This window comes from Mixophyes fleayi, chromosome 7 (assembly GCF_038048845.1).
Source record: "Mixophyes fleayi isolate aMixFle1 chromosome 7, aMixFle1.hap1, whole genome shotgun sequence".
Taxonomy (NCBI): Eukaryota; Metazoa; Chordata; class Amphibia; order Anura; family Limnodynastidae; genus Mixophyes; species Mixophyes fleayi.
The window spans coordinates 118499821-118511926 of NC_134408.1; positions in this window are offsets into that span (position 1 = coordinate 118499821).

The following is a 12106-nucleotide window of genomic DNA, read 5'->3' on the forward strand; positions in this document are numbered from 1 at the left end:
AATCTAATATCACATTTTAATCTGTTCTTATTTTACTTTAAAGTGGTACAATAATTGTGTTAGATACATGTTTTCACTTTACAATTTTTTGTATACTGCTTTAGAACTTTAGGATTTAGGAGTTCATATAACACTTATAACATAGTTGATCAGTTTGAAAGAAAAACACAACAATATTGTTCAGAGCCCTCCTTGCTTTAGCAAACATTTGTATGTCTACAAAATACATGTAAATGGGCTTAGGAATGGAACCCATTAGTTCCAATGACCCCATATGGACTAACTTTCGACTTGCTGTTGGGATCATTTGCGTTGAGTGATGTCTTTCCGACACTGTCTGCTTCATTTACTTGCGTACAGCACAAGCAGGGCCGGACTGGGACTAAAAATCAGCCCTGGCATTTAAAGTACACAGGCCCGCCTCAGGTCCAGAAGGAAAGAAGGGCGTGGCACATTGTGTTGTGGGTGTGGCCAACATGGGGCATTGATACATACATTATAATAGAACATTACATTTATCACGCCCTCCCAGTCACATCACGCCATCCCCCCAAGCACATTATGACACCCCCAGCACATTGTACCTATCTATGCTTCTGGTGTTGCTGACATCCCTCAGGGAGGGAACTTCCTGTAGAGTGAGCAGGGAAGCTCTTAGTCTCACGATATTACCAAATCTTGTGTTACTTAGAGCTCCTCGGCTTGTTCTGCAGGCTGTGTCCTGTCCAGGGACTGGGAGCAACTATCAGATTCCTCCTGCTAACCAGAGCTGGATTAACGCTCGGGGGGCAAGCGTAATTTAAGACAGGGGTCCCTGTGAGGAAACGGGGTACTACTGGACTGAGAACTATGTAATCATCACCCGTTTCTCACGGTTTATTGTACTTTTTAATCCTTGGCCCAGTCTAAGTATATACACCAGAGCATTGGTGTATTATGTGTATTATTATTTCATGTTATTAGACACATTTTGCCCATACTATTACCTGTGATATTGTATGTAGTATAAATAGAAACAATATTGCCATACTGTGTGAAAATATCAGAACAACAGCAGTCATTTTGCTTGTGGTAGCTAATGTAATTACCATTTGTCTCAAATGTGTATTGTATGGGGGTGCAGCTGAGGTGAGGTTTGTTATCAGAACAATGTCTGAGTTAACTAGCTGGCAGCCCATGTTAATTAGCTAGGTCAACAGATAACCTGAGAGGTAATGAGGTTAGAACTTCTACTCATATGCAATGTGCCTCCACAGTAATATATTGGTTGAAATAGCATGGGGAAATGTATCAATATGTGTCAATATAAATGTAATTGTATCAAAGGGTATCACAGACTTATATTGTGTAACCCTGCTGATATAATGTGTCAAAAGTCTTATTGTTCCATGTAAGCGTGCAGTGTCATTCCTTGATGTACTATTGTAACCCCATGTGTAGTGTATCCAGCCAAAACAGCTAATTGAGTCAAGCCATTCTATTGTCTAATCAAGGTAACAGGGACAGTATGTCTAGGAGCTAAATTGTTGACTGGGAGACCCCTTCTGTAAAGGGGAGGTTTGAGACATTTGACCCTACTTCCTGTGGAGAGAGAAAATAAGGGAGGGCGAGGAGAATGCCAGGAGAGCGATGCTAGTTTGGAGGATCCTGGTGTAGAAGACATCAGTGAAAAGGACTCTGGGCCAGGAACTGTGGTGCCGCTGGAGGGAACCCTACCAGGACAGGGTTGGTGTGAGCTAGTAACCCAGGCTAGGAGACACCATAACTGTTTTGCTAAACGGTAGTGGTAATATTGCGGGAGGATAAGACCCTGAAAGGGACAGAGATTATGACTTTGGAGTGCTGACTGCAGGAGGCTGCTGGAGGATACGTGCTACCATTTACCCTGTAACTTGTGAACGTCTTGTGGTGTTGTGCTGTCGTAATAAAGTCTTATTTTGGATATATCTTGGTCTACCCGAGTGAGTTGAATCCCACAGAGGGTAACTTCCATCCCAGCTAAGGGTGGTATCCTCACATTTGGTGGCAGCAGTGGGATCACTCGGCCCGGTGTTGCAAGAACCGGGAAGGCTGCAAGGGACGCAAGCGGTTGCAGTCCAAGGGCCTTGTAGGTACAGCACAGCACGGGCTACACAGCACCCAAAGGAAGCCTATCAGAGGAGTTGCAAGAAACGTGAGACATGATCAAGTATAACTCCCTAAAACTGGATGAACTCCGGGGATTATGCCAGACAAGGGAAATTGCTACTACCCAGGATGACTTCAGGCCACAACTAGTGGAAAAACTATGCAAATGGGACCTGTGCCTACTCGATAATGCGGGCAGGATGAAAATAGCAGAGGTCCCAGCAGTGGAAGGCACCCAAGTTGGGACTTATGTTGCAGAAATCCTGAAAGCCAAGGAGTTGTATGAGGACCAGGAGCAGCCAGTAAGGATTCAGGAGATTGCAGCTACAATACAAACATCCCCCACCCCAGGCCAGTCAGCAGTGCACAGTGGAAGCTATGACTATGGTCAGCTTCGTCAAGAGCTGCAGCACGTCCTCAGTCAGTGGATCCGGAGAAAAGGACTTGAGCTGGTAAAAGCAGGGCTGACTGAGATATTTCCCAGCCTTCAGGATTGGGTGGCAAAGTGTAACCCACAGTCCTGGGATAAAGCAGAAAAGGGGCAGAGTGAAGGCCAAAGGCGACCCAGCAGTCAAGGACAAGCAATACCACACTTGGGACAAGTCGGGAAGTGGTGCCTTCGATGTGAATACTGGGGACATCTTCAACAGCAGTGTCCCAGGAAAGGAGGTCAATTAGACCAATTCCCTCCCACGGGGGTTGTTGGCAGGAGCCACCCCCGGAAAAACAAACACTACCACCCTGATGCGCCAGAGGCGAGGGGGGTAAAGGCCACGTGCAATGCTGTGGCTGACATGAGGCAAACAGGAGGACGCCTTTACAGGCACTTGAAACCTGTATGGGTGGATGGCAGAAAAGCCCAAGGATTTAGAGACTGTGGGGCAGCCATCACCCTGGTACGCCCCGAGTTGGTGGATTCCAGAAGAATTATCCCCAACAAGTACTTTAAAATTAGGATGGAGGATGGACGATGGGCAGAGATTCCAACAGCCCAAGTCCAGTTGCATTGGGGCCATTGTAACAACCTGGTAGAAGTTGGAGTTATGGCAGGAATGTCCAATGAGGTGATTTTGGGCAATGATTTGGGGCAAGACCTCAGGAATTATTTTGTTGAAAAAGCCCATAGAAAGGTGAGCCCCAGGCAGAGGAAGAACAACCACTTCTACACGCCAGTAACTAACGGGTATCAGCAACCTTTCTTTACCATCTCCGGGCCTCTGAGGGTGAGTAGCCAAGACCATCCTGAGGGGGGGTTAGTCCTGGGGGAGGAGGATAAATCTAGACTGCAAGAAGCCCAGCTACTAGATCCAGATCTAGAAGGGATGCGGGCACTAGCAGATATGTCGTATAAGACTGGGGTGGTAGAGGATTGTGCTTGGTTGGATGGGTTACTGTATACGGTGTCCAGCCCAAATCATAAGTACAGGTTGGTAGTCCCACCCGAATATCGGGATCGGTTTATAGCTCAGGCCCATGGGGAAGGGGGTACCGATCACAGAGGAAAAAGGAGAACACGAGCCAGGCTCAGACAGCAGTTCATGTGGTTAGGTTTAGCGAGGGATGTAGACCGCTACATAGCCAACTGTGCAGACTGCAAGAATATGTTAGGGCATGGCTGCAACAGTGACATTCGGACACAGGAGGGGAGAAGGCAGCATAAAAAGCAGGACATTGATGACTGCGTGATGTTACTCTCAGTAGTCCCTGCAGGAGATAGTGTGCAGCAGGATTCCTGCAAGAACCCTGTGCATAAGCGGGTGCAGACTGGGGAAATGAGTAATCCCAGTGCAGAAGGGAACTGGGGAAGGGGGAGGCGTAGCCAGACAGGACCCCAGACAACCAGGGAAAGGCAGTCGGTAAGGCTCTTAGACAGCAGGGCTCAGAGTAGCTACTGGAGCAGGAGACCGAGACTTCCCGCAGAGGTTCTGGGAATTGATAGGTGCTGGCGGCTACAAGAATATAACAAGGTGCAGCAAGTGAACGCTGGAGGCTGCGCACAGCCCAGCAGGAAATTGGTTCATCTCGTGGGAAACCACATAAAACCTGCAGTAGTGTCTGCAGAAGAGACTGGGGCTCAAGTTTAAAAAGTAGGGGAGGAATGTGAGGAAACGGGGTACTACTGGACTGAGAACTATGTAATCATCACCCGTTTCTCACGGTTTATTGTACTTTTTAATCCTTGGCCCAGTCTAAGTATATACACCAGAGCATTGGTGTATTATGTGTATTATTATTTCATGTTATTAGACACATTTTGCCCATACTATTACCTGTGATATTGTATGTAGTATAAATAGAAACAATATTGCCATACTGTGTGAAAATATCAGAACAACAGCAGTCATTTTGCTTGTGGTAGCTAATGTAATTACCATTTGTCTCAAATGTGTATTGTATGGGGGTGCAGCTGAGGTGAGGTTTGTTATCAGAACAATGTCTGAGTTAACTAGCTGGCAGCCCATGTTAATTAGCTAGGTCAACAGATATCCTGAGAGGTAATGAGGTTAGAACTTCTACTCATATGCAATGTGCCTCCACAGTAATATATTGGTTGAAATAGCATGGGGAAATGTATCAATATGTGTCAATATAAATGTAATTGTATCAAAGGGTATCACAGACTTATATTGTGTAACCCTGCTGATATAATGTGTCAAAAGTCTTATTGTTCCATGTAAGCGTGCAGTGTCATTCCTTGATGTACTATTGTAACCCCATGTGTAGTGTATCCAGCCAAAACAGCTAATTGAGTCAAGCCATTCTATTGTCTAATCAAGGTAACAGGGACAGTATGTCTAGGAGCTAAATTGTTGACTGGGAGACCCCTTCTGTAAAGGGGAGGTTTGAGACATTTGACCCTACTTCCTGTGGAGAGAGAAAATAAGGGAGGGCGAGGAGAATGCCAGGAGAGCGATGCTAGTTTGGAGGATCCTGGTGTAGAAGACATCAGTGAAAAGGACTCTGGGCCAGGAACTGTGGTGCCGCTGGAGGGAACCCTACCAGGACAGGGTTGGTGTGAGCTAGTAACCCAGGCTAGGAGACACCATAACTGTTTTGCTAAACGGTAGTGGTAATATTGCGGGAGGATAAGACCCTGAAAGGGACAGAGATTATGACTTTGGAGTGCTGACTGCAGGAGGCTGCTGGAGGATACGTGCTACCATTTACCCTGTAACTTGTGAACGTCTTGTGGTGTTGTGCTGTCGTAATAAAGTCTTATTTTGGATATATCTTGGTCTACCCGAGTGAGTTGAATCCCACAGAGGGTAACTTCCATCCCAGCTAAGGGTGGTATCCTCACAGTCCCCTATTATGTAACATGGTTATCATATTAGACAAAATATTAGACAAATACACAGGCAATACTGTGTGCAATACTGTTAGTTGCACGCAGCTCTGCCTTCACAAGCAGTACATTGTGAAGTAGGACTTACCTCCCAACTGTCCTTGTAGTCAGACCAAATCTCACTAAACGAGACAGTCACTAAAATTCGGGACTTCCCCACCAGTGTTCTTGTCACTTACACCACCTGTGGCTGCTGGTGTCTTTAGTTGCTGCTTGTTTGGATCTTCAAATGCTGGAGGCCCTATTTGGAAAATAAAATGGGTACATGTAATTTAGAACACTCCAACCAGCCCTGGTGTTTAATCAATGCAACCCATGTTTTATAATTAGGCCCTCCTCCAGCCACAACATTAAAATTCTAGTATTCACGTTTAATAAATAAACCTATATACCTCCCTCCAAACAACCCCAGCAATAAATTAAATAGCATTTACGTTTAAGAAATATACCTATTTCCCCCAACCATCACTGCCATTAAATAATTAATATTCACATTTAATAAATAGACGTTATTTTTTTCCCAAACAGCCCCACTTTCAATTAATAGCCCCCAAATCATATTATGCCACAATAGTGCCCCAGTTCATACAATAGTGCCCCCAAATCATATTATACCACAATACTGCCCCCAGTTGATATTATGCCACAATAGTGCCCCAAATCATATTATGCTATACAGTAGTGCCCAAAAATCATAATATGCCACAATAGTGCCCCAAATCATATTATGCCACAGAGACTTTTTCTGTGTGCCATTATTTCCCCCCTTTTCCTGTTTTCTGTGTGGCATCCTTCACCCCGTTTTACTGTACTTACCTTTTCATCTTCTTTTCTCCTCTTTTTTCTGTCTTCTTTCTTCTTCTGTTCTCCGCTCCTCAGACCTGGCTGACTGGACAGTGAGCCTTCTTCTTGTGGTGGTAACGGGACTTGTGCAGCGGCACAACGTGAATATGCCCCTACGAGTCTATAAATGTCTCAATCAGCACTTTTTTAGTTTATAAGTCTGTGACTAAAGATGTGGGACAAACTTTCCCAGCAATATGACTACGTGGAGTAAGCAACCTTTGGCAATTGAGACAATACAACTATATGCTACCTACAACAAGTCAACATCCCCACTTTTAAGCAGAATTAGGTTTGATGTCTAAAAATACATCAATTAAGAAACGCACAACAGCCTATACTTCTACACTAATTGTATTTTGGGGTGAATTTGTTACCATGCTTTGTCCATTTACTATAAACTCCTGTTATAAAATTACCAAACTCTCCTGTACAAAGCATTTGAGCATAAAATCCCAGTGACCTCAAAAACATAAGCTGCTCTCAGCATTTGACAGGGACAAGGCAGAGAGAGCAACGTTACTGAAACACACCGATCGCATTTCACTGTGCCGAACCTGCGGAACAACAGCTGGACCATCTACCAGATAAAGTGTATTAGGCAGCCAGCTCCAACACCAGCCCAGGCAGTGTCTATAACCCCCACAAATCGGAAAGCAGCAACGGACACACTAAAACTAAGTTCCAGAGCCATGATCCCCTGGTGAGGATGTGAGTTGTCTGGAAATGAATGAGCCGTGTCACGTCCACAATAGAGTCCACCTCAACGCTCATTACAATGCAGTCCATCAATTCACCGTGGAGACATGTGATCTGGTGGCTGGTTCCTGGGGAGGAGCCAGCCACCAGGCAGTCAGTGCATGCTGTGTCAGTGCACGGTGTACGCTGTTAGTACACCGTGCAGTGACTGCCCGGGACCGGACCGGCCCATCTGCCCTTCTGGCATTTGCCAGAAGTGCCAGATGGCCAGTCCGGCCCTGAGCACAAGTGAACATATTGGGGTCAATGGAGTGTCTTTCATTGCCCCCCACCAACTGCAAGTGCAAGTGCTCATCAATGTCAGTGGGTAATCAACCTAAGAAATAACTTAGACCTTAGGGCCTAATTCATTACGGAAAGTATTGTTGCATTGGAGGGGGAGGTAAATTTAAGATGTAGGGACAGATTTTTAATTGGGGTAGAGCATATCCTAGATCAACATTATGAATAAAGCTATCATGTATTTGTGTGCTACATGAAAAAACAGTCAGTATTTAACTTAAATATAAAATAATAAACTAATTTGCACCCCTTGCATTGTAACATGGTTTGTCCCTGAGAAAATGTACTAATTTTTTCCCCTTACTTTCTTTAATGAATCAGGCTCATAGGGCCTAATTCACCAAGGCACTCATTCTGAGTGCAACCTGCGTTTAGTACTAAATGCATGAATTTTGGCTTTGCGCACATTCGTCAAGGCATGGATCTCAAGATACATGCGCTAATGTCTTTGGGTCTAGGTCTGCTAAGTTCTACTGAACAAGACACTGCAGGATACGTTCAATACCTATGTGGATTATAAATTTGCATAAAAACGCTCAGAAAAGCAAATAATTAATGAATGAATGTTACCTAATAACAATATAGGCATTAATGATATAACAGTCAAATAAAAAGTGTTATATTTTTTCCCATTAAAAACATTTATTAGGATAATATTTATATCTGCTGACCATAAAATATATATTGTCAGTTGCTCCTCATTGCAATCCAGTTATAGCATGCATACGAGACTGTCATCACTACTGATCAGAGATGAGCAAATCTTGTGTAATTCTTTTTGTGAAATTAGTCACCAATGTAGTTTAAAATTTTGGGGTTTCATCTGAAATTTTTTTTTAAAATTATGTAGAATGTTTAATAATTTATTCTTAACACAACTTTCTGTTTTTTTTTCAGTTTCCCAAATGTTTTTGTTTTTAATCATATCTACAAAAAGTGCTGATTAGAAAGGGAATATAGGTGAAGTTATAAGGGAGACCCCAGATACATTGTCTGTTAACAAAGGAAAGCTGACAGCAGCATTGGTAGAACAGATCTTGAGCAGATGGTGCCGGCAGAAGAACCTATTTGTTGGTACAGTAAGTGTATAGGATGACTTGGGCACAGGGATAATATGAGCTGTGTGGCAGTTATGTCTCCTTCCTATGTCTTTTGTGAGGGAACAGGACAGACTGGGGAAAAACACTGAAGCTGGATCCACACAGGGATACAGCGGGCAGAGAATGCATTTAATATGTAGAAACCAGAAATATTTCATGCATCAGAGAATGATTAGATCATGCCCACCTTGCCCACTAGTCTGCCCTTGGTTTAGTGCTTACCTTGTTCCTGCTTGTCTATGAGGAAGAACTCCTGTTGGGTAGACTTGAGATGCCGCCACCACCAAGCTTCTTGTATATACAGTAAACGTTCATTAGAAACACTGTCTAGCAGATTCTCACCCTCTTCTTCCAACGTCAGGGGGCCTAGTCACATGCGGTCCTCTGCATATACCAGGCCCTTATCACAGTGTCACATACACATCCTAATCAGGTTTGAAATTACTAGCATGAATAGCTTTGTGTTAGTAAAGTCACCTGTTACACTGTAATGGAACTGGGTATATGCAAAGAATTTCATATGCCAAACAACTGAAGGTAAAAGCACTGTAAAAGAAGTGCTAGATACACTATGCAAGAGAATGTATCTAACAAAAGGTTAAATTTAGCATAGGTGTTATATTTGCATGGGCTATTTTTTGCGCATATAACCAAAGAAAATAAAATGCACAAAGGTGGACATATCCATTAAAGTAGACCAATCATGTTTGCGTAAGGGTCCATTGAAGCTGCGCTAACCTCCCAAACTCCTGTTCTGCTCTTGAAAGTGCATGGTCCAGTCCATGCACAGGCTTAGAAGAAGCCCTGTACTACTCCTTTTACAAGCACTGGAGGGCACCTCAAGGGTAGCGGGGGCTCCTTCACCTACAATAGCAAGTGCACTACCTGAACTCCTGTAGTTCTGACACTGATCTCTACAAAAAAAAAAATTATGATTGTAAAATTGGGCTGTATATAGACACACAAGAGTTGGCTGTGTTGAAGACTCTCAAGGTTATTTCAAAACAGCTGAGGAGTAGGGAAAAAAACATTTTAGTGGTTCTTAGCACCTCAGTTTGACCAGGTTTGCCTCCAGCTTACAGTAGACAAGCACCAAGGCATTTTGAGATGCACGTCCAATGCACGTAACAGTTTTATAGAAAAATATAAAAAAATATGACTGTGTAAAAAAGACATTTTACTGATAAGCTTGAAACTCTTGTGGATTTTAAAGACAACGGGCTTGATTCATCAAGGTGCACACACTGAGCGCAACGTGCGTTTGTTTGAAAACACATGTAAATAGGCTTTGTGCACTCCCAAATTCATCAAGGCACAGATCTAAAGATACGTGCGCTGTTGAATTCGGGTGTAGGTCTGCTGTGCTTTATTACATAAGACACTGGATGATATGTTCAAAACTTATGTGGATTACAAATTATTATTACAAAAATAATAATAATAAAAAAAAGTTATTTCTTTATTTTTTTCCCCTATGAAATACATTTATTAGGATGTTGTTAATGTCTACTTAACATAAAATACATTTTTACAGTTGCTTCTGATTGCAATCACATGTTATATCATGCATAAGAGACTGTTATCACTACTGATAAGGGCTTAGAACAGCCCTGTAGCTGGAGCAAGAGATATGGCAGAAAAACATGTAACTTTGCCATGCCTAGAGCTTGGTTCGAATCTGTGGGCGCACACTTGAGTTTGGCATGCCCTTACTGTAAAGTGACTATAGCCAAAAGCACTTTCCCTGCCCTGTTCAGTTCCCAAAATTATAGGCTGTAATAAATGTCCTTTGCGGTCAAAGATGGAGCGGACAGGGCTGCATTTACTGATATATGTCCCAGTTCTGGGCATGCGCAGTGATTTTTCGTACCATACGCCCAAAATCGTCAGATACGTGCCTTGATGAATCAGTCCCAATATATGTTATAAATACCATAAAAAATGAGAAAAACTCATAATTGTATTGTATGCAAACCATGGAGTATTTACCCTGAGCTTTAGTTGTTTACCCATTGCTAATATTTGTTATTCACAAAGTTTAAAAAGATAACTTGTGTTTTAAACTTCATGAATAGCAAATGTGTAAAGCAAAAAGCTACAGCGTTATGGACACTTATTTGTATAATATAGAAAAACATTCACATACATACAAGCTGAATCTCCTCAGAAATGTATGCATTTATCAGGGTGAAATACTGATGACATTAGAAACATTTTCTCCTAATGCGTTTATTTTATGTGTGATTGAAACACATTGCACATGATTTTAATAAAACAGTCCCAGCTGATTTTAATCTACTTATGACAATAACCTTAAGCCGTTCTTGATAATCATCCAAAGTAATAAGAATGGTGGAACTGCTACTTGCCACTGAACATTTGCCAAAATCAGCAACAAGATCAGCAGCAACAAAATAACAGGGACCTTTTCCAAGGTATAAAAATTACATCAACACAACTCTTAGTCTGAAGAATAGCAAGATTCATGCCTCGTCTTTATTTAGAACAGGGTTTCTAAATCTGTTTGTATCATGTACCTCTTATGATGGTATTTACCAAGTACACTTTTCTTGTGTATCCCAAGTAGACATTTATTCCAAGTACCCCTGAATGCCTATAAATGTTTGCCAAGTATCCATTTATGTATGTGACAAAACAGAGTCCCACTGGACTGAGGACTTTTTATTTATCATTCATTTCTCACAGTTTTTTAATCTTTGGCCTAAGATGCTAAAAATATATACACCAGAGCATGGTTTCCAAACTATGTCTAGGCTCCCTGGGGTACCTCAGCAACCTCACAGGGGTGCCTCGGCCAGGGCCAGTGGTAAGCAAGGATGGGGACTACTTGGTAATTATTTTGGCTTAGGGATGCCTTGAAAAAATTATGGAGAGCCTAAGGGTGCCTTGAACTGAATAAGTTTGGGTTCCACTGCATCAGAGCATCACTGTATTATGTGTATTGTTATTTCTTGTTATTAGGTACATTTTGCCCTTGCTATTACCTGCAATATTGTATGTATTAGAAATATAAAGACTGTTGTCATATGATGTGAAAGTAGCAGGACAGCAGAAGCCATATTACATGACAGGATGGAAAGTTGTGTTAGCTAAGGTATTCCAGTTAGCTAAGGTAACAATGTCTGACGGACTGTTAATATAGCTAGTTGGCAGCCAAAGGTAACGAGTAATCTAGGAAGTAATTATGTTAGAACTTCCAGATTATGTGCAATGTGTCTCCACAGTACTATACTGGCTGAAATATCATTGGAAAATGTATTAATATGTATCAATATAAATGTTATTGTATCAAAATGTATTACAGACACAGATCGTGTAATGCTACAGATACAATGGGCCTGATTCATTAAGGAAAGTTAAGTAAAAAATTGAGTATGTAGGCTCCTTGACAAAAACAATGTTGCAATGCAAGGGGTGCAAATTAGGTTATTATTTTGCACATAAGGAAAATACTGGCTGTTTTTTTTCATGTTGCACACAAATACTTGATAGCTTATTTGTACACTGAAATTTAAAGTTGATCTAGGACATGCTCTACCCCAAATATAAATCTGCCATCAAATTTTAAATTTATCTCCCCCTTCAATGCAACATTATTTTTCCTTACTTACTTTTGCTTAACTTTCTT